The sequence below is a fragment of the Leucopleurus acutus genome, assembly GCF_964270905.1.
Source record: "Leucopleurus acutus genome assembly, chromosome: 3".
In the NCBI taxonomy this organism is placed as follows: domain Eukaryota; kingdom Metazoa; phylum Chordata; class Mammalia; order Artiodactyla; family Delphinidae; genus Leucopleurus; species Leucopleurus acutus.
In genome coordinates, this window is record NC_139145.1 from 156544819 (window position 1) to 156559760 (window position 14942).

A 14942-nucleotide genomic window follows, 5' to 3' on the forward strand; every position below is an offset into this window, starting at 1 on the left:
TCTCATCATGATCTCTGCAGTGAGGTAGAAAGATACTTCCACACATGAGAAGTTAGGCTAGGGGTACCTGAATCCTTGGTAATCTACTACTCTTTGCAGTTCCATAGGTACATTATTTCTTTAAAAGTCACTAGCAATCAAATATAAGACAGGATTCAAGTGTAATCTAAAAGTTATAGCTGTGACGTGAAAATAATTAATATTTTTGTATGTGGATTTAGAGCTTTATGATGTTATCTCTATGGAATGTCAAATCATCTATGGCTTTTACTAGTGAAACATTTGATGTGTATCACCTCATGTCTTTGGCTTAAATGTGTATTCAGAATCAGCTAAGGTGATTCAAATAAATAAAAACTCTATGCATCATTACAATATTTTTATAACCCTAAAATCTTCATCAAGGTCACCATCATTATTTAGTAATAGCTCATTTTGTTTTGTTTTAATTTTGTGAGGAACTATGGCAAAATAAATTAGTAGTGTAAAACTGATAAGAGAACATAATTATTTAAAATGACACAGACTCTCGGTGTGGGATTCCAGGACTTCTGTGAAGTGTAGTATTACCTCTGCACATTTGTTTCCTCATGTGGAAATGGAATTTATAATAGTGACTACCTCTATGAGTTCTTGTGAGTGTTAAATAAGTTAATAATGTGTCATTTCATAGATCAATGCCTGACAAATGGTAGAGTCTCATGAAGAGGTAGAATAGATTGGTTTAGACTTGAAGGATTCATATTTGATCCCTGTCTTTTATATTACATTGAGGGTTATCATGACTGTAGTGTACCTATTTGCTGCTCAGAATGTGGTCCATGAACACGAGCATCATCCAGAAGGTCGTAAGAAATTCAGAACTTGGGGTACAATCCCAAGCCCCCTGATTTAAATTTTAATAATGTTATGTGATTCCCATGCACATTAAAATTTATGAATTACTGTGGGTCTATTTCTGTTTTGTATATAAGTTCATTTGTATCACTTATTTTTTAGATTCTACATATAAGCAATATCATATAATATTTATCTTTCTCTGTCTGGCTTACTTCACTTAGTATGATAATCTCTAGGTCCATCCATGTTGCTGCAAATGGCATTGTTTCATTTGTTTATGGCTGAGTAATATTCAATTGTATACATATACATATACCACATCTTCTTTATCCATTCATCTGTTGATGGACATTTAGGTTGCTTCCATGTCTTGGCTATTGTAAATAGTGCTGCAATGAACATTAGGATGCATGTATCTTTTCGAATTATGGTTTTCTCCAGGTAGATGCCCAGGGGTGGGACTGCAGGATCAATAGAGATTGGTAGTTCTATTTTTAGTTTTTTAAGGAACCTCCATGTTGTTTTCCATAGTGGCTATACCAATTTACATTGTCATCAATAGTGTAGGAGGGTTCCTTTTTCTCCACACCCTCTCCAGCAGTTATTATTTATAGACTTTTTGATGATGGCCAGTTGACTGGTGTGAAGTGATACCTCATTGTAGTTTAGACATAGAAAACAAACTTATAGTTAACAAAGGGGAAAGGGAAGAGGAGTGATAAATAAGGAGTTTGGGATTAACATACACACACTACTATATGTAAAACAGATAACCAACAAGGACCTACTGTATAGCACAGGGAACTATACTCAATATTTTGTAATAACCTATAAGGGAAATGAATCTGAAAAAGAATAGATATATAACTATATCACTTTACTGTACACCTGAAACTAACAGAACATTATAAATCAACTATACTTAACTATAAAAAAAATTTAAAATATATATATAAAAAAATAAAGAAAATAAAATTTATGAATTACTGATACAGGTGATTCTTTTAATTATTCTTTACACCACCTTATCATAACATCTCTGTATCCCTAAGTCATTCCACTATTACCTTATATTAGTTGACTTACTACATGAAGAATTTTTTTTTGATTTGGCTCAATTAATTTCAAACTAAAATCCAATTCAAAATGAAATGAATGACCATATGAGAATGTAAAACATAAAACGTAATAGTGAAGAAGCAAGAGGAGAAGGAGAAATAAACAAATTACATTTAAACGTTCATCAATTTCTTGAAAATTTATTAACCAAAAAAGTGTATTTTTCCACTGCCATTTGATGTGTATTTACAGCCTGCAGTTTGATCAGATGTGAAGGGAAAAGTGCAGTGAATGCATATAATCTTTGATTGATTTTCTGTGTAACAGTCGAGTTATGGAGGTTATTGCAAAGCACTATCCAGCACTTTGAAGCTTTAAGAAAGCAAAACAAGAAAATATGAATTATTTCAGAGTTTCCTAGAGCAAAATGCACCAGAGTACAACATCAGTAAACCATGGCTCAAAGACTTCCACTCTACAGAAAGAGATTTAGATTGTGATGTATATGAAACAAAATGCCTTAGATATATTCACCTATAATGTCACACCCATAGGGTACCATGATAGGGAGTCAAGTGGGGGATCAATGATGACAGGCTATTCAGAGCCTGTTTGATAGATTCCTAGGTATTGCAGTACAGCCAGACTACAACAACCGTCTGTGGTTTTGCTGGGGAAGAATTTGAACACCAATGGCAGTATAATCTTCCATGTGTTTCTTAAGTTACTTTTTTTTTTTTAGGAAGGATCCTGGATTAGATTGACATTTCTCCTTCCAACATTCTTTGACTATCTGCTGCATGGAAGGATTGATATATCATGCACTATTTTCCCTCTTATCTTTAGTAATACACATATACACAAATGTGACCTCATTTTAAAGTGATAGGGGCTTCTGGAATCTGAGGTTATATTGGTGTTTAGTCAGCATTCTACAGAGAAACAGAGCCAAGAGAATGTGTATACAGATATTCCATGACTTATGATGGGGTTACGCCCCGATAAACCCACTGCAAGTTGAAAATATCCTGAGTCAAAAAATGCACTTAATATACCTAATCTTCTGAACATCATAGCTTAGCCTAGCTTAACTTAAACGTACTCAGAACACTTACATTAGCTTACAGTTGGGCAAAATTCTCTAACACAAAGCCTGTTTTAAAATAGACTGTTGAATATCTCATGTAATGTATTGAATACTGTATTGAAACTGAAAAACAGTATCACTGTATGGGTACAAAATGGTTGTTAAGTATATCAGTCATTTACCCTAGTGACCACACAGTTAACTGGGAACTGTGCCTTGCTGCCACAGCCCAGCATCACAAGAGAGTGTCCTCCTGCATATCACTAGCCTGGTAAAGATCAAAATTCAAATTCTGAAGTGCAGTCTCTACTGAACGCATATTGCTTTTGTACCATGATAAAGTTGAAAAATTCTAAGTTGAACCATCATAAATAAGTCAGGGACCATCTATATACATATATAGAAAAATATTTACTTTAAAAAATTAGCTCATTCAATTGTGGAGTCTTAGTTGAGTGCAGAATCTGATGGGGGAGGCCAGCAAGCTAGAGACTCAGGAAAGAGTTTCAGTTTAAGTTCAAGGCTAATCTACTGGAGAATTCCCTCTTGTTAGGAGGAATGTCAGCTCTTTGTGCTATTCAGGCCTTCAACTGATTGGATGAGGCCCACCCACATTATGGAAGGTAATTTGCTTTACTTAAAATTCACAGATTTCAATGTGTATCTCATCAAAAACACTCTCACAGAAATATCCAAAATAATGTCTGGCCAAGTATCTGGGTACCATGGCCCAGACATGTTGACAAATAGAATTAATTGTAACAATTAATTAAAGCAGTTGTAAAATATCAAGCAAAAATTGAAAAAAAAATAGCTTCAACTCTTCCTGGAGACATCAGGTAAACACTGAAAGAGGATTCCTCAGAAAAATAGAAACCTAAAGGAAAACTAATCACCTCCATTACATCAGTTATTATTTTATACTAAATTTGTTAGCATGTCATCTCTTCATCACACTAGATCTATAATTAAACTTCACATCATCTTTATATCCATAATATTTAACAATGTCAATATAAATTGAATATATATGTGTGTATTTATATTCCCTGTTCACAATCTCAATAAACTATACCACTCTTTCATTTGTTAGCTCACTTTATTATTCATTCAACAAATATTTATTGAGTACTATGTGCCAAACACTCTCCCAAATTCTTGGGATACACATTATTTACACAATGGACAAAATTAAATTTCTTCACCCACTGTGCCTAGTTGGCAGCATGACTCAATACAGTGGGGTGAAATACTCTGCTAAGTGGTGTTCCTGCTTTCAATTTTGCACAATATACTCCAATGTCCACAGAACAGAAAAGTGAGTTTAAAAGTCAAATTTAAAAATTAGTCCTTTGCTACCTTCAACTATAACTTAGCCACCTACATAGCTCTCAATAATTTGGCCCTTCTTAGCTCTTAGCCTTACTTTTATCTCATTTTTTGACACTTTTTTCTCCAGCCATATGGACATCTTCTCTCCTGACACCCTGGATCTTGAACATGCACTTTCAACTACCAGAGATACATTTTCTTTGACTGACAATTCATATACATATTTCAGATTTCTGCTCATCGATTTCTTAAGGATGCTTCCTTAACTCCTAAATTAATATAGATCTGATTATATAATCCCTTAGCTTTCTACTCCATTTCATTGCACTAGTAGGTTCACAAGCACACGTCATTATTTGTTTCTTGGCTATATTCCCAGTCAGACAATGAGCTTCATAAAGTATGTAATCAGGTCTGTCTTACTTATTCCAGTGCTTAGCAACAAGACTTGAGTACAGTATGTGTTTAATTAATAATTGTTGAATTAATAAAGGAATAAACGATTATTCAGACACAAAAACAGGTGCTTAAAAGAGAGTGGTTTTTAATGACCCACAGAGTCCCATTTATTCCCTACCAGTTTCTCTCTAATGTAAATCTACCAGCAGTTCTTTCTCAAATAATGGCTGACTTATGCTTTAAATAGTATGGATCAAATTTCAACTTCTCCATTTACATTTTCTCAACTTCTTCTGTGTATTCTTATTGAGAATCACCCTAGCAACAATCCTTTGCTTGAAGCTGTCATAAAGCCTAGTCAACTCATGTTTGCAAATGATTCTACGGTTAAAGCATCCAGTCTTATATTACAACCATTTCATCTTCCTTTTGATTGTCCACCTCTCAAATCTTCTCTTATAATTATTTTTTCACCATGATATTATGATTTTGGATAGACTGCAGAAAATCTAATTCCTAAACTTCAAAAGTGTAAATGCCTTTTTAAAAAATGTTAATTTATAAATCTCTACATTTCAATAAAACTTGTCACCATTATTTCAAAGGTTTTAGAAATTTATTTATTAAGGTTGTATAGATGTAATATTATCCGAATTATGGGCTAAAGCTAATTGATTCTATGTGATTACAATCAAAATGTATTCAAAATGAAAATTATTTAGCTAAAAAAGTGAAAGCCAAATAGGCATATTACATGAATTTTTTAGAGAGATTATTTTATTCGGGCTTCTGAGTGATTTAGACTCTTAATTGCCCTTGGCCAACTTTAAGTACTTTACAAAGATAAAGTAAACAAGGGCTATATATTTTCTTTTAAATGTTGTCTTATTTAAAAGACAACTTATTGTTCACTTGAGCTAAGGTACATTAATAGCATATAGAATCACCTCATTAAGTAAACATGCTTTGTCACTACATTAGTTACTTCAATTCCAACTTAGAGCTTATATATAAAAATATAAATTAATTAGGTTACTGGCATGGCATATCATTTGTATGGAGAGAGAACTGAAACATGCAGTGAAATGGGGGGTTCAAGTGTCTACTCTTTTCTGTTATTTGATAATACTTGTCTTCACATATCATACATAATAAAGACTTGGATATGTTTTTCTACAATTTATCCTAATAATTATTACAGTTTATAGTATAATTTTAACATTGAGCATTTCCAGTGAAAAATAAATTATAACTGGTAAGATATTAAGAGATTAAAAATAACATTTACAAAAACATTAACATCTGCTCCAGGAATCTTTACCTGCTGAATGATATGCAATATTCAGTCATATGTAATATTACACAGCCCTGAAGAATACGTATGTATAGAACGTAGACTCTGCTGTTTTGAAACAGACTTGAACTTCCTGCAACTAATTTACTAAGTGTTTGACCTTGGCCAAATTACTTTGCTTTGACAAGCTCTGATTTCTTCCTTTTTAAGATGTAAAAATAATTATAGCAGCTTATATAACTGATATAAGGATTATGTGATATTAATGGTAGTGAACACCTGATAGATCAATGACTACTGTCATTCAAATCAATAATAAAAAATTCCTGAATCCAATTAATAAGGGCACAAAATCTCTCTCAATTTACCTGCTTGGTTATGTAGACATCCTATTTTTTAAAGTAAGCAAATTCAATTAATTATGCAGAATATATAAATATATTTAAGTAAACACTGAAGTTACATCATTTCTTTTAAAATGTATTTTACTTGAAAAAGTAAAAATGTAGAGCAGGAATAAATTCTAGATAATCAATGGTTTTATTCTAAAAATTCTCAAGTATCTACAAATATTACTGTTCACTGATTCAACTAAAAGATGCTGTTGGAAATCATCATTTACAATTTTCCTGCTCCCTTTTTATTCCCTGATTGGCCTATAATTACATTAAAGGTTCTATCAGTAGAATATTTCCCACTGTGTACCCCTATGAAATAACTGCACCACATGGCATATAAAAGGTTTATATTCCGACTGTTATTTTGGTTTCTTTAGCAACACAAATGCACCTGTTCTCAACATAATTAGGATGGGCCATATTGAAGATAATCAAAACAAATAATGAAAAATGGTTTGCTTGATTTAGAAAACAAAGCATACTGCCTACTCAGGCATTGACAAAGCTTTGATAGTGATGCTGTTTGGAATTAACATATTTAATGAAAATTGATTTTGTTTATGTACAGAGGTAATGGATATGCATGCATAATTTCTGGGCACTGGCTCTTGGTTATTAATTATTATTTTATAATTTACCCCAGACAATTCAAGCCAAGGTAGCATCTGTTTGGCACTGAGATTCTACTTAGATTTAATTTTCCAGTTCAAGAGAAATAGCTACAGAGAGTCAAATAAACTATTCAAGGTCACAAAAACAGTAATCTGCCTTGATTAGAGAGATCTGTAGTCTACTGCAGCCCAGATAGTCAATTACAAGAGATGACCAACAAAATTAAATTCTTATCCACATATTATAAGGAGACAAAAACTAGACAGTAGATAAAGAATCAGAATGGATCTCTTTCTTTAATAGAAAACCTCTATTTAAAATTTCAAAAAACATATTTATAATTTCTATGTTAATGCTTCCTTACAATGTAATATTCTCTCATTATCTTTCTCATTTTACTCAGAAAATTTAAAAAGTACTTCACAATGCCTGTGCTGTCAAATTGTAAATAATCCTTTGAATTAATATTCAAATATCTGATAACTTTATACATATGACTAAAATTGAACTTGACTTTTTAAAATTTGGTTTAAAAAAGTCAGTCTGGGGCTTCCCTGGTGGCGCAGTGGCTGAGAGTCCGCCTGCCGATGCAGGGGACACGAGTTCGTGCCCCGGTTCGGGAAGATCCCACATGCTGCGGAGGGGCTGGGCCCGTGAGCCATGGCCGCTGAGCCTGCGCGTCTGGAGCCTGTGCTCTGCAACGGGAGAGGCCACAACAGTGAGAGGCTCGCGTGCCGCAAAAAAAAAAAAGTCAGTCTGTAAACTACTCTTCAGATTAGTATGCCTTCTAAAAATTAGTTAAGGTATGTATCCTTGGCACTTGCATAGTGTTTTATGGTTTAAAATTCACAATAATATTTAATTTCAATCCAAACAATAATCACAATACAAATTTTGTTAAAATTATTAATTCACAGATCAGGAAATTGAGACAAAGAGAAAATTATAAAACTCACATTTAATAAGTGACATGGAAGGAGTCAAGTCATTTGACCATAATCCAGGAGGGTATGGTTACCTTGTTCTTTGCTAACTTTATTATTAAGCCCACTGTGAAACTCAGAGTTGGGTTCAATCAGTATTTTGTGAAATGAATCATATTGAATTCTATCATTAAATGGCTCTGGAAATATAATAAAATTCTGTTGGTAAGGGGTGTTTGTCTTCCTTTAGAAAATAAATTATAGGACTAGTTAAAAAGAAAACATAAAAGCATATCACATTGCCAGAGAATCCACCTAATCATAGCTTTACTTATACCTTGTAGCACACAACATACATACTAAATATTCTGTCTATGAAATCTATGCAGAATTTTAAAAGAATGATCTTTAATATTAATAAGAATTACATATTTTATCTCAGTGCTTTTAAGCAGTATCTCTTCCCTGTATAGCATACATTTTGATCTTTTTTAAGAATAAGATTTCAGATAAATTTCTCTAAAGACTAATATATGACATACTAAATGACATTAAGTTGCATATTTATCAACTGAAGAAGGGAAGAGAATGTACTGCCTTATTGTTGCTGTAGAATGAAGCAGTGTGCTACATGGCTTTCCATGTCCGCAGTATAGGTTCATATCGCGGGTACCATCATTGAACATCTAAGCTTGTGCTTTCTAGCTTTGTCTTTTACACACACACACCCCCCTCCATACTTTTTTTTAAGACAGTTAATATAATACTGGACTCAATGGCTGTACATACAGTTCAACCAGGTAGAATTTATACGGGTCCCATTTGAATGCAGTATTCCCAATATTTCTTGGTGTTCTCATACGTTTTTTTTTTTAATATTTCTTGCCACTTAACAAATGAGTTCCAGGATGAAAACAACCTGATAAAATCATTCTTCCCAATGAATGAATAAAAATCACAGCAGGTACCAAACTCACAAAACCTTCAGCAATTTATGTAGTTATTCAACAAATATTCTTTGGCCATCAATTTTTGCCAGATATTGCCTAATTGCTGAGTATACAGGGATGAACTAAAATGCTGTTTTCAGGAAGCTTTTGCACTAGTGGAGGGAAATATGAAAACCAAATAACTATATACCAAAACTATCACATAATGAGTAAGTGCTATATTAGTTTGCAAGGGCTTCCATAACAATGTACCAGAGACTTGGTGGCTTAAACAACAGAAATTTATTTGCTCATAGTCCTAGAGGCTAGAAGTCTGAGATCAAAGTGTGGACAGTGTTGGTTTCTCCTGGGGCCTCTGTCCTTGGCATGTATATGCCTGTCTTTTCTCCACGTCTTCACATGGTCATTCCTCTGTTTGGATTTATGTCCTAAACTCTACTTACTATAAGGACACCAGTCATAATGGATTAGGTCCACCCTAATGGCCTCATTTTACCTCTTTAAAGACCCTCCAAATATAGTCATATGCTGAGGTATTGGGGGTTAGGCTTTCAACATATGAATTTTGGGGGGACAATTCAGTCCATAACGAGTACTTCAAAATAAAGCAAACTAGAGGATAAGTATAATAAACACCTTTGCAGAGAGCAGGAAGATGGACATCTTCCCTAGGGTGATGGTCTTTCAGTTTAAACCTAAATGAAGTAAGGAAGCAAGACGTGTTTCAGAGATGAAGGTATTTCAGGCAGAATAAAAAGCACCTGCAAAGACTTGTGTGACAAAAGCCTAAGGGTCAAAGGTGAAAACAACAGGATGAGGCTGGAGAGAGGGTGACAGATTAAATTATGTAGGACAGTGTAGGTCACAATGAGATATAGTTTCTACTATATTTCTTATGAGAAAGTGATCAAGAGTATATAAGACAGAACTTAACACAATATGACAAATTCTGAAAATAGTGATATGAAGAAATATTTAAGTTGTATGTATGAACAGCATCCATACAGTAACACTTAAAGAAACCCATAACTTTTGTAGGTAAGGTGGAAAAGGTGTTTTTTACAGAGTGAATACCTCTTAGTGAAAATGTTGGAGATAAGAAAATATGTCAGAAAGATTAACAAATACTTTACAATACATAACTGTTAAACTTCATTTTTTTCCATTAAATATCTAATTGGAAACACACTGTGAAGTTACAAAACTCATCAGAATTTCATGTTCTATGAAAAAAGTCAGATATCCAAAGATAGAGAAATTACTGAAAAGCATGTTTACACCCTGCTCCCTTATTATAGGAAATGATTATTTGACAAACAACGAACTGTGGCTCCGAAAAATGCCAAATATATTCACAGATGCAAAACAGCCTGATTACACTCTACTTCAATTGGGAGTCCAAAAACAGCTGATTCAGTGGGCCCTCATTAAAGCTAGCTTCTGAAAGAGAGCTGTCAGGATTCAATTTGCTAAGGAAAGAAACTGTTGAAAGGAGACTGAAATGGGTTTAAAATTGTTACCTTTAGGAACCCATATATCCTGCCTACTAAACACTTACCCTGGACAACATTTAAGCAAATATTTTCTGTTCCAATTTTAACACGTTCTGAATTTTATAAGTTTTAGGGGAAAGTATGACCTGTTTTTCTTGAGCATTAAGTTTTCTATGTAATTTTATCAGGATTAAAGCATAAAGAAGCATCGTGTCTGTCGAATTCTCCTTTGATAGAAAAAAATTTAAAGTTTCTTGCAGAAGAAAATGACAATCATTCCATTTGCTCTTTGTGAAGACTTTAAATTTTATGTCATTTATTGCATGGGTCTTGAGATACATAGACTCAAAAATATAATTGCTATTCTTTAAAATAAAGAACTTTCTCTCAGAAAATGTTTCTCAGTCACTTTCATTATAGGTCTAGAATAAAACTAATAGTTTTCAAGAACCCTGTACATTAGCATGGAGCTGTGGGGAAATTGAGCAGTAGGACACAAGGTCCCCCTATGTAAGAATGAAAGGTTGACTAGAGAACAGTAAAAGTTCCAAAATTGTTACACTGCTCTTTCTTTATTATGTTCCCAGTAAGATAAAACTATTTAAAACTACCACTAGAAGTTGGAAGACCTTTACTTAAACCTGCTTCTTAGCTTCCTCACCATATGATATCATATATATATATATACATGTATACACATATATAGTGTTAAATCAAGAACAAAGACCAAGACACAGACTTACTAGAGAATGGACTTAAGGCTATGGGGAGGGGGAAGGGTAAACGGTGACAAAGCGATAAAGAGGCATGGACATATATACACTACCAAACGTAAGGTAGATAGCTAGTGGGAAGCAGCCGCATAGCACAGGGAGATCAGCTCGGTGCTTTGTGACCGCCTGGAAGGGTGGGATAGGGAGGGTGGGAGGGAGGGAGACGCAAGCGGGAAGAGATATGGGAATATATGTATATATATAACTGATTCATTTTGTTGTGAAGCTGAAACTAACATACCATTGTAAAGCAATTATACTCCAATAAAGATGTTAAAAAAAAAAAAAAAAAAACTACAAATAGAACTACCATATGACCCAGCAATCCCACTACTGGGCATATACCCTGAGAAAACCATAATTCAAAAAGAGTCATGTACCAAAATGTTCATTGCAGCTCTATTTACAATAGCCCAGAGATGGAAACAACCTAAGTGTCCATCATAGGATGAATGGATAAAGAAGATGTGGCACATATATACAATGGAATAAAAAGAAACGAAAAAAAAAAAAAAAAAAAACCAAAGACCAGCTTTCAAAATATCCTGAGCAGACAAAACCAGTTTAGTCATACCAAAAAAAAAAAGCTTAATTTATCATATTTTGCAAGACTATCTTGACCTGGATCATTTCTTGTTTATGCCTCTGGAAATCATAAGCAAAACAGTTTCCCACAGTTGATATGAGGTAACCATTGACCAATTCCCTGTCATTTAAGAAAATTCTAATATTATAACCAATCACTATAAAGAGTAGTCACTGTCTTCTTACTATATAAACTGCTTTATAATAATATACCCCAGAGCCTTATTCCATGCTTTGGTTTGAGTGTTCCCAGTTGTCAAGCTGATTTTTTGGTGTGTGCACAATAAACTTTTACTACTAATTATACTTCAGTGATTCCTTGATTTTACTTCTGTTATTTCTGAATTTTTGACAATATAAAAATAAGTAGATATAACTTGTAATATTATATATACATATGTATAATACATGTATATAATACATACATATGTATTTTAAGATTAATTCTGAAAACTATTGATCACTTGAGATCTATACATTAGAATTGCAGGTCTAGAATTCAGAGGACAAAAAAATGAAGACACTTTTTTGTTGGTTGTTTTCAACATGGCACAAAGAATGCCTAAAGAATATATCTGAGTAAATAATAAATCAAGCTAGGAAAATATCTCTCTGCACAGAATCAAAATAATTTCTCCTGGGTGGGGAATAGTGTCAGATGTACAGAGAATAATATTACAACACGATAGCCAGTATTATGGTATTAGTACTGGGAACAACTCTGAATATTATAATATGCACATAAATATTCCTTGCACAGTAAATCTGGTAAAAAAAACTACACTGTGATCATTAGAAGATTTCTATACAATGATACCCCACTCAAATTTATGTACTCATATTTAAATATGTTTTTTATACCTGGAAATAAAGATTTAAATTCTATCTTTTATTTAAAAATATGTGAATATTTGTATATATAATTATTTTGCAACACTGCCTTTTTCTTTCCTTTTTAGAAGTCTGTCAAATTAAAAGATGAAGTGACTGGTTTTCAAATTGCCCAGATTTAGAGAATTTATGACAGAAATGTTATAAACTCAGATTACGAAGTTTAGGAAAATGTTCCTGCAAAAATATGGCTGCAATTTGGAATTCCTTAAAAACTGTAAGTGATCATTTGCAAAACTTCACTTTTTGCACATTCTTACTCTTCTCAATATATTATTCTATAACAAATATTACTTTCATAGCATTAAAAATAGAAGGAAAAATGTCATATGCATCATCGCATACAGACAGGAAGGACAAGCATTATTTTTTTCAATTTTAGAACAGGCACAAGGAGGCTTAGAGAATTTGAGATTTGCTTAAAGTTACTCTGATGCATAGAGTCAAATAATAAATAATATATTATCAATTAATAAATTTTGAGTTAGCTTATCCTGTAGTAACAATGGACCCCAAATCCCATGGTATAGTACAGAGTAAGTTTCTACCTGGCTCAAGGAAGAAGTCAGTGTCCTGGGTTGTACATAATTACATACAATTTTGTGTTTATATGTGTTATGCATATGTATCTAAATTATGTATTATGTTATCATATGCACATTACTATGTATAATACATCTGCCTGTCCTATATACATACAATATGCATATAATATGAACGTTTTATATGAATATAAACATACATATATATATAGTAATATATATGTATACATTGCATTAGTATAAATGCAACTGGTACTACACCCTACAGCAGTAACTATATCTGTAATACACGTATGCGGATGCATATGAAAATACATAACGAAAGCCCCCAGGCTGACACCAGGGTCACAGGCCTACCTGATCCAGCGAACTTCTGGGAGAAGAAAGTGCAGTTCCTTCGGTCCACCGAAGACTTCCTGCCAATCAACAAGGCCCGCTTCGGAAAGTTCAAGTTCAAGAGCCACTCAGGGTAGTTCAGACAGGATGCGACCTCCTCACCCCAGTGTTCCAAGAGCTGTCGGTACCTGCCTGCTGGGGAGAATTTCCAGAACATCTTCGACGAGCTGCTGGAGCTCGCGCACCTGGACTTTGGTGGCTTCGAGCGGCCTCCCCGCACCACCACCACCAGGAAGAACAAGAAGAGCGCGTGGCAGTCCCGCAGCAGGAAGGTGGCTTGGATTTCAGGGCCCACCGGCAGGTGCACTCTAGCAGCGAAGTCGGCAGCCACCAGGTGCTGCACGCGGCCACCACCAGGAGTCTCAAGTAGCTCTCCCCACCGTGGGCAGGGGCTGCCACACCCGTGAGCCTCCTTACTCCTTCCTCCTCCTCCTGGGCTGCCAGGCAGCCGGGTGCGGCCCTAGTGAAGCCTCACGCTCAAGCTCCTCGCCGCCGGCCGCCCGGGCGTCACCCGGAAGGCCCACACCCGCACGCAAGACTCCTTCCGGTTTCCTGCTCGCCGCTGGGGAGGGGCTGCTACCTCAGGCGGCGGCCGGGTTGGGGTAGTGTTGTGCTTTCGGAAGGTGCCTGGAGCGAAAAGGACCGGGATGCCGGGACCTGGCCAGCGTTGTCAGCAGCCGGGCCCTCCTGAGCCTGCAGCATGGTGGTCTCTGAGCCGGAGGCTGTGGGTCCACGGGCGCTGGAGTCAGGGTGAGTGTGTTGTTTAAATAGTCGGCTGTTTCTGGTTTCAAGAATGTTCAGGATTAAAAACAGACATGAAATTGCGCTACCTGAAGTAGCTACCTGAAGAATCTTTTTACAATAGAAGCTGAATCTGGGATCTCAAATTGCCCCTAGCCTTTTATAAGACAGTTTATCTTCCTATAAATTTATTTTGCAATAATGCAAAATAAACAAGAAAATATTAGAAAGTCCATCCTCAACAAGCGCATCCTTGATCCCTTCCGTGATCACAAATGGAGAGGAACCAGGAGCTGGCAAGTCAGACAGTGGCCCTAGGGCTCAGGATAGAAGTAATACATATAATTTACACTCAAAATTCATTTTCCAAATCAAGCTACATGGTTCTTAAATTCATTCTGCAAAAATAGTATACTTAGCCTCCCCGCAAAAGTGCCCTTACCATCCACTCAGACCGTCAAACTGAGATGGTGCACAGTTTTTATATCGGAAAATAATCCGTTTTGTTTTGATGTAGCTCTTCTTTCTTGTGAGATTTGCATTTTTTCTCTCAGTTTTATTGAGATATGATTGACATACAGCACCATATATGTTTAAGGCGTACAGCGTAATGATTTGACTTACATA